Genomic DNA, 13,338 nt, shown 5'->3' on the forward strand with positions numbered 1-13,338 from the left:
AGCTACAAAATGCTGTTCACATAGTTAATAACATAAACGATACCAATTTCACTCCACCAGATGCTCATTCTTAATATCATTTCAGTGGTAATTGAGTTAGCTGATAACACCGTAAAAGTCCAAAAGTAAAGCCAAAATCGGCAAGAAAGGATTCGTGAATCAATATTGTTTTGGAGAAACAAAAATGTGTCGAAATTTTATATAAATGTATGCCTTTTGTAAATGTCGTTGACAAGACACCATTTAATTTACGAAAGATAATTATTAATATTTATAATACGCTTATTCCAAATTAAAAAAAAACACGTTTTTAAATTAACATTTCGCGAAAGTCGAATAACAAAATTTGTAAAGCATTTCCCATTTTCCCTTGTTGAAAAAAATATCCATATATAGAAGGTTAAAGTTTCTCTAGATGAACATCTACTGAATATTTCAAATAAAATCTAATTTCAATGCAGCTGAAAGTTCTGGTATTAATTTTATACATCCCGATTATGTTTGCAGCGTTTTTATATAAACGGATTTTTTTTTATCTCCGAAAGATAGGTCATTCGTCTAAAAAACAGACCAGATGACATCAAATTTCAATGAAAAGTGCTTCAAGGCATTATAAAAGAAATATTTTAGGTCATTATTAACCCTGATTATTATGCAAACTACAATATCTTAAAACATCATTTGATAGTTGTCGTGTGTTGTTGAAGGTTTTCTATACAATCTTCAATTTCAATAGTTCTTAAATGCTTTAAGCAGAAAAAAAATCTTTCGAGATAGAACTGCTATTCTCTATCCTGATTCTACCTGTTTTAAGAAAATTTGTATTGCCAGGCGAAAGAAAGAAAATAATTATACAAAAAAGTAAATTTTTAAATGCTGTAAAACACAATTTCTTGTTTAAATTATAAAAATGAGTTCCAAGTAATTTGTTTTTTTAATACACCGAGTCAGTTGTTTGCTTTGTTGATTTAATTTATACAATTAAATTTCAATTAAACTTGATAGTGATTTATAACGTTAATATCTTGATTAAGATTTTAGTAGGTTTAATTTCACCGGGTAATTGACCGGCCGTGCGTTATTATGCCTAAACACATGCAAAAATAAAACTTCACTTTCATCTGATAGGCACAATGGGATACAATTTTCTGAACATCTTATCACGTGTAAAAGTATGTGTGTCGTGACGATAAATGAGTAAATAAACTCATAGTAGAAACCAGGATTGAAGGATTGAAATTTAATATTTGCGCCAGTTGCAAGTTTCGTCTACAAAAGACTAATCATTGACGCTCGAAAATGAAAAAATTGTAAAAAGCCAAATGAAGTAAGAAGCATTGAGGTTCAAAAATACCTAAATGTGTTGCAAAATACAGCTACGGTAATCTATTTCTGAGGTAGAAAAGCCTTTGTATCATTTCAAAAATTCAAAGTTTTGTAAACAGTTAATTTAAAATTATGAACATATCAATGATAAATCTAGTCAAGAATGGTTGCAGTCATTAAAGATAATAGAAAAACATATTAAATTCACACCTTTTTCCTTTTAATTTTTTCGTTCTTTTGTTTATCAAACTGCTACTGACAGTGAGTATGATAATAGTAATTCTTATCCTTAGTAGTATGGAAATAAAAGAAAATAACAAAATACCGAACTCTTAAGCAAATTCAAAACGGAAAGTTCCTTAACAAATGGCAACAGCAAACGCTCAAAACTCGACGCTCAAACACAACAAATGAATCAGAAACAACTGTCATATTCCAAACATGATAAGGCATTTCTTTTATGTTATAAATGGTAAATCAAACCTGGTTTTATGGTTAGAATTTTATCATAGGAAAAACATCGATGTACTGTCTTTGAAATGAGAGGTCGTGAACATAATATAATAGAAAAAAGTAAAATCACAAAAATACTGAACTCAGAGGAAAATCCAATCGGAAAGTCCATAATCACATGGCAAAACCAAATGACAAAACACATCAAAAACGAATGGACAAGAAAAAGGACAATATTCCTGACTTGATACAGGCATTTTCAAATGTAGAAAATGGTGGATTAAACCTGGTTTTATAGCGCTAAACCTCTCACTTTGATAACAGTCTCATCAAATTCCGTTATATTTACAATGATGCGTGAACTAAACAGACATAATAAATAAAATAGTCAAAATATGGGTACAGCAGTCATCATCGTGTAACAATTTTAAAAGGCACAATATAACAGAACAGAAAAACATCTATCTACAAACAATTTAAATTACATTTAAAAAAAGACTTCTAAAACAGCAGAGAACTAAAAAGCCAATTCTTATATTAGCTGATAGATTTCATACTTTGTTATGTATAATATCATCTTGGTGTATAAACTCCTCTGTGCCACTATTTGAATATTTGCAATCTTTCGAAGGGAGAAGACTTTATAAGTTTGATTAACTTGTGTCTCATCCCATTTGCACATTTACGCAAATAAAATATGTTTAAACTAAACTAATCTTTCGACCGAAAATATGAATAGAGGGCAGAACATGTTAAAAGTTACATTATATTGGTGAAAGCAAGAAAACATTAAATAACGTAAAATAAACTAACATGACATTGAAATTTATTGACAATATTACAACACGTAAAAGTGTTGTCCGGGCCATCAATCATATGGTATAGTTAGATATTAATTAGCTGAAGGTATAAATTGAGTATCATCTAATTTCCTATGTAAAATGATTACAATGAGGTCAAATATACAACACGTAATTTAAAAAAGAAACACATTTTTAATGCCAAAAATAATTTAAATTTTTTATAGAAATTGACACTATCCAATTTGATTAAAAGCAACAACTCCTGAGATTTTTATCATTTAAATCCAATTAAAAGATACCAAATTATCACGTGTAAAAGTGTTTGTGTGGTACAGGTTAATATCTTTTCGTCGTGTTTGAAATAATTATCTTTAAATTGTCATTATAATATATGATCTTGTACCTGGGGAGTAAAGGATGAACATCGACAAGATGATAAAATGTTTAAATCAATAAACAGTAAAAATCTAATATTAACGTCTCGTGTGGTCCTCGGGATGGCACAAGCTAAATAATTCCATAAATGATAACGTTAATATCTTATCAAAGAAAACATATTCTTTTAAGCACTGCTGTCCAAACTATTTGAATTATAAATTCTTTTGACCAATAATACAAGCGGCTAACTTTAATGAATTAAACGTTTTACTACGTACGATCTTGATCAAGGGACTAATAACCGAAGCAGAGAGATTAGCCATACACACAAGATATGGATTGATAATTTGTACAAACGTATACGTATTCTGCAAGTTATGCATTTAATCATAAAAGGAAAAATTATTCAATTGGTCAAAACATAAAAGTAGATTGAAATATTAATTATCAATACTGTATAAGCATTGAATCTCAATATTTTGCTGTATAAGATATTAGCTTCTCATATATGAAAGGCCTTAGCCACGAAGATATCAGACGATGACATCTTATATACATAGAAGTAGGGAATAAATATTGTATCTATCTGTTCTCTTGTTCTAAAAAGAGCAAAATGTGTTGGTAATAGTATTTTTGAGTTTTCTGTCTGTGACTGCGGTCTTTGATAATATTATTTAAGTAATTAATATTTATATTTGTTTCGGTTATCCCCATTGTTTTATTGTCTAGTATACAATAGTTTTAAATCTAATGCTTTCGTTGTATTGATTGTTATCGTATTGTGAATTATATACTCATCTGATTGATGAACACTAGGCGTTGATCTGGGTTGCTGTGTATATTCCCCTTATTTTGCATACCGTATATGTTTGAGCTAATACAAAATATGGTGCATCAAATGTACAACAGTCGAAGATATCTTTCCAACCATGAGATAAATAACAGTACTTGCACCACATATACAACTGCTCCAAACGAGGCATTGAAAAGTTAAAGAAATAGAAATGAATAGATAAAGGAAAAAAAGAACAGGAAAAATATAGTGATCCAAGTCAAGCTCAAATAACCTCATTCATGTCTGGTAACGATCAGAGCACACAAGAATCAACCACAAAATCTCAAACTCCATCAAAGCAGCCTGTCAGCATTACCTTTCTGAAGTCTCCAGTGACACCAACTGAGAAGCTTCACGACAAAGAGAGTGATTCTACTGCCAAGAGGTCCAAAACAACCGATACCTAATTATATACATACGTGTAATTATTGTACCTGTGTTTGTATAAGAATCCATATCACAACAATATAAATATAATGATATAATAAATTATATTTTATTATTAGTACATGTATGATTTATTCACATTTCAAACATTAGCTGACCATTTAACTATAAGTCTTTTAATGTTATACCATTTAATTGTCAGTCCACATAACAACAGCTAAAAGTATCCTCCTTTAGAAGAAATTTGCATTCCTTTGACAATTATGCACATATTCTCATATCTAGCATGTGCACAATCTCAAAATCTTTAGATCTTTTTTCATTAAAATTCTTTGTGTATTTTGCTGACACTTGTTGTATAGCTACACAAGTAAATTTACTTAACATTTTTGTATGCAAAAGCTATTTAAAAACTTCCTGCATAATTGTAATAAATCATTCAATATGTTTGATTAAAGCGGATATTAGATTATCATCTGTGAATCCATACACCATACCTCAAAAGGATAAATCACACCTACAAAAATCAAAACAAAGTTCTATTATTATAACTTTTATCACAAACATACTAGTGTTTAACTTTGCTTATCAAGTAGCCAGTAATACTATACAACATTGGCTCTGTTGATATTATGTAAATAGTAGTCCAGTATGTATTTTTATGTTACATGTAAAAACATTTAAAAAAAAATTGTTTACTTTGTGTTTAGTTTAAAGTCATGTTTTTTTCTATCTACTATCTCTGTATTTTTTTACCTTCCTAATTTTAATACAATATGACAAACAAAATCTGTATCCATGTCTGCACTGTCAATACCAACGGATTTCAAAAATCTGAAAAAGAAACAAAATTATTGAATGGGTTAATTAACACAAATGTGATAAAGTATTCCTACAAGAAACTCATTTACTCAAACCTTAGAACCAAAACTAAAACAAGAATTCAAAGGTGAAGTAATGGGTTAAGTAATGCAAGAGGGTTTGCTATATGGATAAAAAGTATATTAAACTTCAAGATTATTGACCAATATAAGGATTCAGAAGGTAGATTCATATTAGTTAATATAGAAAAGATGACAATAAATACACATCAGTGAACCTTTATGCACCTAATAATTGTAAAATAAGAAACACTTTTTTTTCAGTAAAACAATTAATTGAAAACTACAGTATTGGCCCATTGATAATTGGGGAAGACTTCAACGACATATTAGCTATTAAAGATACAAAGAACAAAATTAGGAAATAAAAACTTTAATAAACCAGTTCACAACCTTAAAATGTAAATTACGAATCTAAAACTAACTGATGTCTGGAGAAGCAAAAATTTAAATAAAACCCAATTTACCTGGAGAAGGAAAAAATTATCAGAATTTACAAGAATTGATTATTTTTTAGTAAGTGATGAAGTTAATAAAAATTGCATTACATGCGACGTAAGACCAATTATAGTTCTACAACACACTGATCATTACGCTGTTTCATTAAAAATCAACATAAATAGAAACGAAACACGAAATTTAACATTGATAGGGAAAATTACTGTAGTAAAGTCCTTAATTTTACCAAACCTAACATACACTGAATCATGTATGATAATAACACATGAAATAAAACAAAAGTTCAAAAATTTAATATATAAATTTATATGGAGTGGAAAAAAAAGATAGAGTTAAACGCTCTATACTATGTAAACCATATCTTGATGGAGGAATACAAATGATCGATTTAGATTCCTATATAAAATCCTTACAAATCAGATGGGTTTTAAAACTAATAAAAAAGGAAAGCGATAACTGGAAAATAATTCCAAGATTTTATCTAAATAAATTTGGGAAAGATTTTCTTTTATTCAGATTGAATTTAACAAATGTTAATTTGCTTAATAAAATAGAATATAAATCTTTACCTGCATTCTACAAACAATAAATTAAAACTTGGGTAGAAGTAAAAAGAGGTCAAACTATCATACCTAAAAACTTTTCACTTATATGGGGAAATCATCTTATCAAAGAAAATGGGAAATGTCTGCTTTTTCAAAATTGGATTAGTAGTGATATTTTGTACATCAATAATATAAAAAATGCAAACGGACACATCTCTTCAGAAATTGTACTAAAAAATTTAAACAATAAACAAGACTGGAAAGGAGAATTTTCTAAAGTTAAAAATGCTATACCAAAGCACTGGCAAAATATTTTAAAACAAGAAATCTCTTACAAAACTGTTGTCAATATAAAGAAATCAGTGAACTTAAATATTCTACTTAAACATGAAATTTCACCAGACACGAGCAACAAAGAAATATACACGTCCTTACAAAGTCAATTTACAAATGATAAACTAACAGGAATTTTAATATGGGAAAGAATTCTGCATAAAAAAATGTCTACAAAATTAAAATTCACATTCAACTTTATTTTTAACTACCTTGAAATCAACAAATTTAAAATGTTTAAATGGAAAATAATGCATTATATATTAGCCTGTAATGAATTACTTTATCAATGGAAAAAAAGTACTAAGCAGTTTGTGCTTCCATTGTAAGCAACATGATGATTATAAACCCTTCTTTTTTTCCCAGTTCATATAATGTTCATTAATGGCATAAAGAAAAAGTACATGTGACTTACTTAAGATTGTTTAACCCAAAACATAGTGTACAGCGAGTATCTGCCAAACTCAATGTTGTTGAAAATTGCGCAGATTGAATTTTATAATTTTTGGCCGGATGGAGTACAATGTAGAAAGTGGTTAAGTAATTATGAGTGGAACCATCGTTTTTCAAATGAAACTGAAAACGAACAGCACCATGAATAAACTCTTTTTCAAAATGTGTAAAACAAAATTTAACTATTGTATTTTGCGTATATTTATTTTGTTTTTGATTATGTCTAGTCTCAAATTATTAGCTTGGAATGTAAGAGGCATAATGCCCTCCACTGTTTGTTTAAGTAGTCTTTAAAAAAAAAAACAGATTGTGATATTTGTGTAGTTTCTGAACACAAACTTAAAAAGAATTCTCTACATTACCTTTCCACTATTGAACAGGTCTACACTTGTATAGGTAAAGCTGAAGACTTACCAAATAAATATCACGCTTATCATGGGAAAGGCGGTGTTGCTAAATTGTATAACAATATACTACAGTTCTCTGTTAGTGAGATACATGATATCAACTCTTAAAGAGTTGTAGGTTTACAGATAAAAACCAAATCAAATGGGTCAATTTTTATTTTTGGAGCATACTTACCTTCTGACGATAGCTTAGATAATTATAGAAATGAATTGAACACGTTAGATACTTTAGTTTCTTATTGTTGTAATTATGGCAGTGTTATTGTAGCAAGCGACCTTAATGCTAGTTGTCGTACTAAAGACAGATTACATTCAAACCATTGTAAATCTGATTGCCAAAAAAATTTGTTAAAAGACATGATTTGTTATTTTCAGGTGGTCAAATTAAGCATACGGGGCCTGATTATACGTTCATAACTAAGAAAACTATGATTGATTACTTTCTTGTAAATAAGAGTGTACTTAGGCAACTGAGGTCTTGTGAAATTCTTGACGAAGGTTCGATTAGCAGTACTTCCGATCATTTACCGATAGTAGTAGAACTTTTGATAGATAATAATCCACACCGAATAATGAATTCGTATAGCAAATTTCCGGCTTGGCATAAAATTAATGACGAACACATAAGAAACTATCAAGAATCTATGGACGTACCAATAGAATTGTTAACCGACCGAATTAATTCAGACAATGTAGATGTAGAGAAATCGAAAGCATTTTACATGCAGCGGCAAATTTCCTTATTCCTAAGTGCGTATTTAACCCATATTCAAAACCATACTGGACACCCGATGTTAGGAAAGCTCATAAGACGGAACGGTCAATGCGTAAACGATGGCTGGCAGATGGACGGCCCACAGGAATGAGTCATGAATCGTTTAAACATTACAAAAAAGCCAAATACGAATTTCGGAATGTTCAAAACGCAGCTTACGAACAATATATTCAAAAATGTTACGATGTCATAAACGAAGCAGCTGAGTGCGATATCTGGTTATTCTGGAAACTAGTAAAAAGATGTAAACCATCAACATCAAGAATTTATCCGGAAATTATCCATAATGGTGGTACATGTAATGATCCAGAAAACATTGCGAATGCCTTTATGGACTATTTTTCAAACATTTGTACAACGAACAATACTGAAACTTTTGATACGTCAAAGAAACAATTTATTGACAGTGCGTATTCAGAGATTTTAAACACCTGCTGTAACTCCAATGAGAACCTACCTGGTGGAGTCATCAAAGAATGTGAAGTGCGCGATATTGTCAAAACCTTGATGCGTAAAAAAGCCAGCGGACACGACAAAATTCAAAACGAACATTTAATATACGGCGGAGAAGTTCTTATCCGTTGCCTTACTTCATTTTTTAACCTCATAGTGAAGAAAGGTCGTGTTCCTTATGACTGGAAGTTTGGTTTACTAGTACCACTTTTTAAAGGAAACAATAAACCTAAAACATCTCCTGACAGCTACCGCCCGATTACACTTTTGCCGTGTGTTTCAAAGGTCTTTGAGCATGTTATAAAAACCCGTTTGCTAATCATATTGGAAAACATAAACTTCCCTAACTGTCAACAACAAGGATTTCAGAAGAACCTCGGTTGTCTAACAGCTTCCTTTAATCTACATGAGACAATTTTCCATAATCTTGAATTTTGTAGTAAGATTTTTGTAGCTTTTCTTGATAGTAGGAAAGCATTCGACACAGTCTGGAGACTTGGTCTTATGTACAAATTGTTTCAACTAGGTGTTAACAACAAATTATGGGTAATAGTCAATGACTTTCATACAAACACAAAAAGTGCTATAGTTGTTAACCAGCACCAGTCAAACTTTTTCCCAGTGTTAGAAGGTGCAGGACAAGGCAGTGTGCTGTCTGGTTTACTGTATTTAATTTTTATTAATGATTAAATATGTGAAATTGAGAAATGCAATCAAAACACAGGTATATACAGTATCAATTGTGGTGCACCTGCTCTTGCTGATGACATATCATGTATTGCCACGTCCCCACTGTCTCTCCAACGCATGCTTGATGTGTGTTTCGAGTACTCTAGAAACTGGCGGTTCTGTTTTAACGCAAGCAAATCAAGTATTATGCAATTCTCAATAAATACAAGAGAAAACAATGTTAATTTCCACTGGTGTATTGGAAATAAGAATATTCCATTATCTGACAACTATACACATTTAGTTATTGAACTTAATTCTCGATTCAAAACTAAGAACATAACTATAAATGCCTGTAGAAAAGGTAAAAACGCATACTTCGCATTGAAAGGAGTAATGTCAAGAACAACTAATCCGTCTGTATTAGTTAAATTATACAAAACTGTTGTCTTACCAAGCGTTCTTTATGGCTGCGAAACATGGAGTAACCTCAAATTCTGTGAAATAACGACGCTTAATTGTTTTCAGCACTTCATTGTCAAACACATTTTAGCTTTAAAAACTTCTACCAAATCTGATATGTGCGAGAGCATTATTGGAATTCATCCGATTATGAGTTTTATTCACAAAAGAAAACTGTTCTTTTTCAAAAACTGTGTATGTTAGATAACAATTATCTTTCAAAAAGAATATTTTTGGTTCGACTATTTTCATTCCTCATAGACCCTCACCGCCGTCACTATGAACACATTCCTGATATTATTGACATTCTAAGAACATATGGACTTATTCAGTATCTTACTGAATATATCGATACTGGTAGTTTCCCATCAAAAAGTCAATGGAAATCGATTGTTCACAAAACAGTTAACAAACAACAGTCAGTCAACTGGTTAAACCGTATTGCGTTAGATAACAATTTTATACGTTTTAGAAATATTCATAAAACAGTTTCTCTGACAAACTTCTGGAAAAAAGCACAATCGTTTGCAGAAATACGAAATTCATATTTTATTACAAAACTGTTAGCTGATATACAAAATTCATCAGGAGATAAGTGCGTCGAATGCGAAAATGACTTTAGTGATGTCTATGTACATGCATGTTGTTCCTGCATTTGCACTTTAGAGCTGCGCGATTTGTGGTGGGATATTATTATCGAGAATTTTTCACAACTTTATTTTGAAATTAGTGAATACGATGATGAGGATATATACCAAATTTTGCTTGGAAGAATTCCATTAAATTTAAGTGTTGACCATTTGGAGTTTGAGGGGCTATGTCACCCCCATGTGGTTCAGTGCTTATCATTATATGGACATTGTGTCAGGTTAGGCAATACATGATATATCATCAATCGAGATTATATAAGGCCTTAATGCTGAGAGACTAAAGTGTATATATTTGTCCTAAATTTTACTAAACCTAACATACACTGCATCATGTATGATAATAACACATGAAATAAAACAAAAGTTCAAAAATGTAATATATAATTTTATATGGAGTGGGAAAAAAAAGATAAAGTTAAACGCTCTATATTATGTAAACCATATCTTGATGGAGGAATACAAATGATCGATTTAGATTCCTATATAAAATCCTTACAAATCAGATGGGTTTTAAAACTAATAAAAAAGGAAAGCGATAACTGGAAAATAATTCCAAGATTTTATCTAAATAAATTTGGGAAATATTTTCTTTTACTCAGAATGAATTTAACAAATGTTAATTTGCTTAATAAAATAGAATATAAATCTTTACCTGAATTCTATCAACAATAAATTAAAACTTGGGTAGAAGTAAAAAGAGGTCAAACTATCACACCTAAAAACTTTTTTGAGGTTAGAAAACAACTTATATGGGGAAATCATCTTATGGGGAAATCATTTTATCAAAGAAAGTGGGAAATGTCTGTTTTTTTCAAAATTGGATAAGTAGTAATATTTTGTACATCAATAATATAAAAAATGCAAACGGACACATCTCTTCAGAAATTGTACCAAGAAATTTAAACAATAAACAAGACTGGATAGGAGAATTTTCTAAAGTTAAAAATGCTATACCAAAGCACTGGCAAAATATTTTAAAACAAGAAAACTCTTACAAAACTGTTGTCAATATAAAGAAATCAGTGAACTTAAATATTCTACTTAAACATGAAATTTCACCAGACACGAGCAACAAAGAAATATACACGTCCTTACAAAGTCAATTTACAAATGATAAACTAACAGGAATTGTAATATGGGAAAGAATTCTGCATAAAAAAATGTCTACAAAATTAAAATTCACATTCAACTTTATTTTTGACTACCTTGAAATCAACAAATTTAAAATGTTAAAATGGAAAATAATGCATTATATATTAGCCTGTAATGAATTACTTTATAAATGGAAAAAAGTACTAAGCAGTTTGTGCTCCCATTGTAAGCAACATGATGATTATAAACCCTTCTTTTTTTTCCAGTTCGTATAATGTTCATTTATTTAATTGCATAAAGTTGACCAGCTATTAACACTATTAAAAATTGATAAGCATATACTTAGTCCTGGAAGTTTAGTAACAGACTGTAAAAGTGAAGATGAAGCTTATTTTGATATGAACAATCTATTAACTATAATTTTCTTTTCCATCTATCAAGAATATTACATGTCTGACAAGAAAGACAAGGTCAATGATATCTTTAAAATCTTATAAAATGAAATCAGGGACATAATTAACATGAATAACATTAGAAGCAAAAAAAAAAACCCAAGAGAATTATACTTAAAATATTGGAATATTTCGAAATTTTATAAATGTAAAGCATGTTCAAGCTGCGACCTCGTTAATTTATGACTGCACTTGTGTCCGGTCAGGTGATATGCATCTAATGAAATTTGCAATTTTACTCTTTTATCATGTCTATATAATTCATCATGTATATTATAGCTACACTGAATTAGTATGGTTATTAGTTTACACAAAACAATGCTTCGGAACTGCATTCATGTGTAATTAGACCACGTGTCCTTTCGATCATTTCATCTTTGGTTTGATCACAAAAAAAAAATAACATTTACTGTTAAAAATTATGTTGTATATATAATGTGTGAAAAAAAACATCTATCTTACCTCATCATTTAAGACTCTTTTTTTATAATCCAACGGAGTAAACTAACAAAAATTTCGAAATTCTACTGTCAGATGAAAAGTCATGCTATCATTAGCAAAGATTATCATCATTCACGGTTCAGTGAAGCTTTAATAATTAAATCAAATACAGTTTAGGTTAAGACAGTTATCAAAGGTTCCAGGATTATAAGAAACGTACCGTATTCTGGTATAACATTGTACTCTGTAGAACTGCTCTAATGTATTTAAAAAATATAACTAACTTTATAGATATATACTTTATTGAATATTTTCACCATGATATTCAATAACTAATTTAAGGGATACTTAATTGAAGCTGTAGATTGACTAAATTGTTAACAGCAAAAGTGCAATAAAACTTTGATTAATTAAAAAAAAAGATACAGGAATGTCAATAAATGATTTATACAGTCGACTCTCGTAATCTCGAAGTTAGTCGGACCAGAGAAATATTTCAAGATATACGTAGTTCGACTCAAACGAAAAGCGGAAGTTTGACAGATCAAGGGACACAACTCTTGTTTTTGGCTTGGTAAAGCTAAAATAAATATGGATAAATATGGGAAGGGGTCGATATTCTGGTATCAGATCGATGTATTAGTATGTCATGATCTTTCATTTTTATAATAACATTCTTTTTACTTATGTCATTTAGAATTGACAAAATTGTTTATTATGATTCTCAGATACAAGAGATTTTAGAAAATTTAGATTTCTCTTCATTTCGTTTCATCTCACTCATTCTTTCTTTTCAAGAGAGAATACAAAAAGATTAAAGGCGCCGATTGAGTAGTTTGTAGGTGATTACCAACAAGAAAGTCTTAATCCCCACTTTATACACATTCAAGCTCATCAGTGTAAATCACGATTAATTGTTTTTTGTAAACATTTTAAATACTTTTTCATGAACATTAACAATGTATCATTAGTTATTTATAAAATGTTTAAAAAAGATAATCTTAGGTAAACACGCGTGGAAATAGCATGTCATAAATCAATACAGTGGTCAGTAACCGGAAATTTAATTACACGTGTGCTGTCA

Source organism: Mytilus galloprovincialis, chromosome 1 (genome assembly GCF_965363235.1).
Source record: "Mytilus galloprovincialis chromosome 1, xbMytGall1.hap1.1, whole genome shotgun sequence".
NCBI classification, from domain to species: Eukaryota; Metazoa; Mollusca; class Bivalvia; order Mytilida; family Mytilidae; genus Mytilus; species Mytilus galloprovincialis.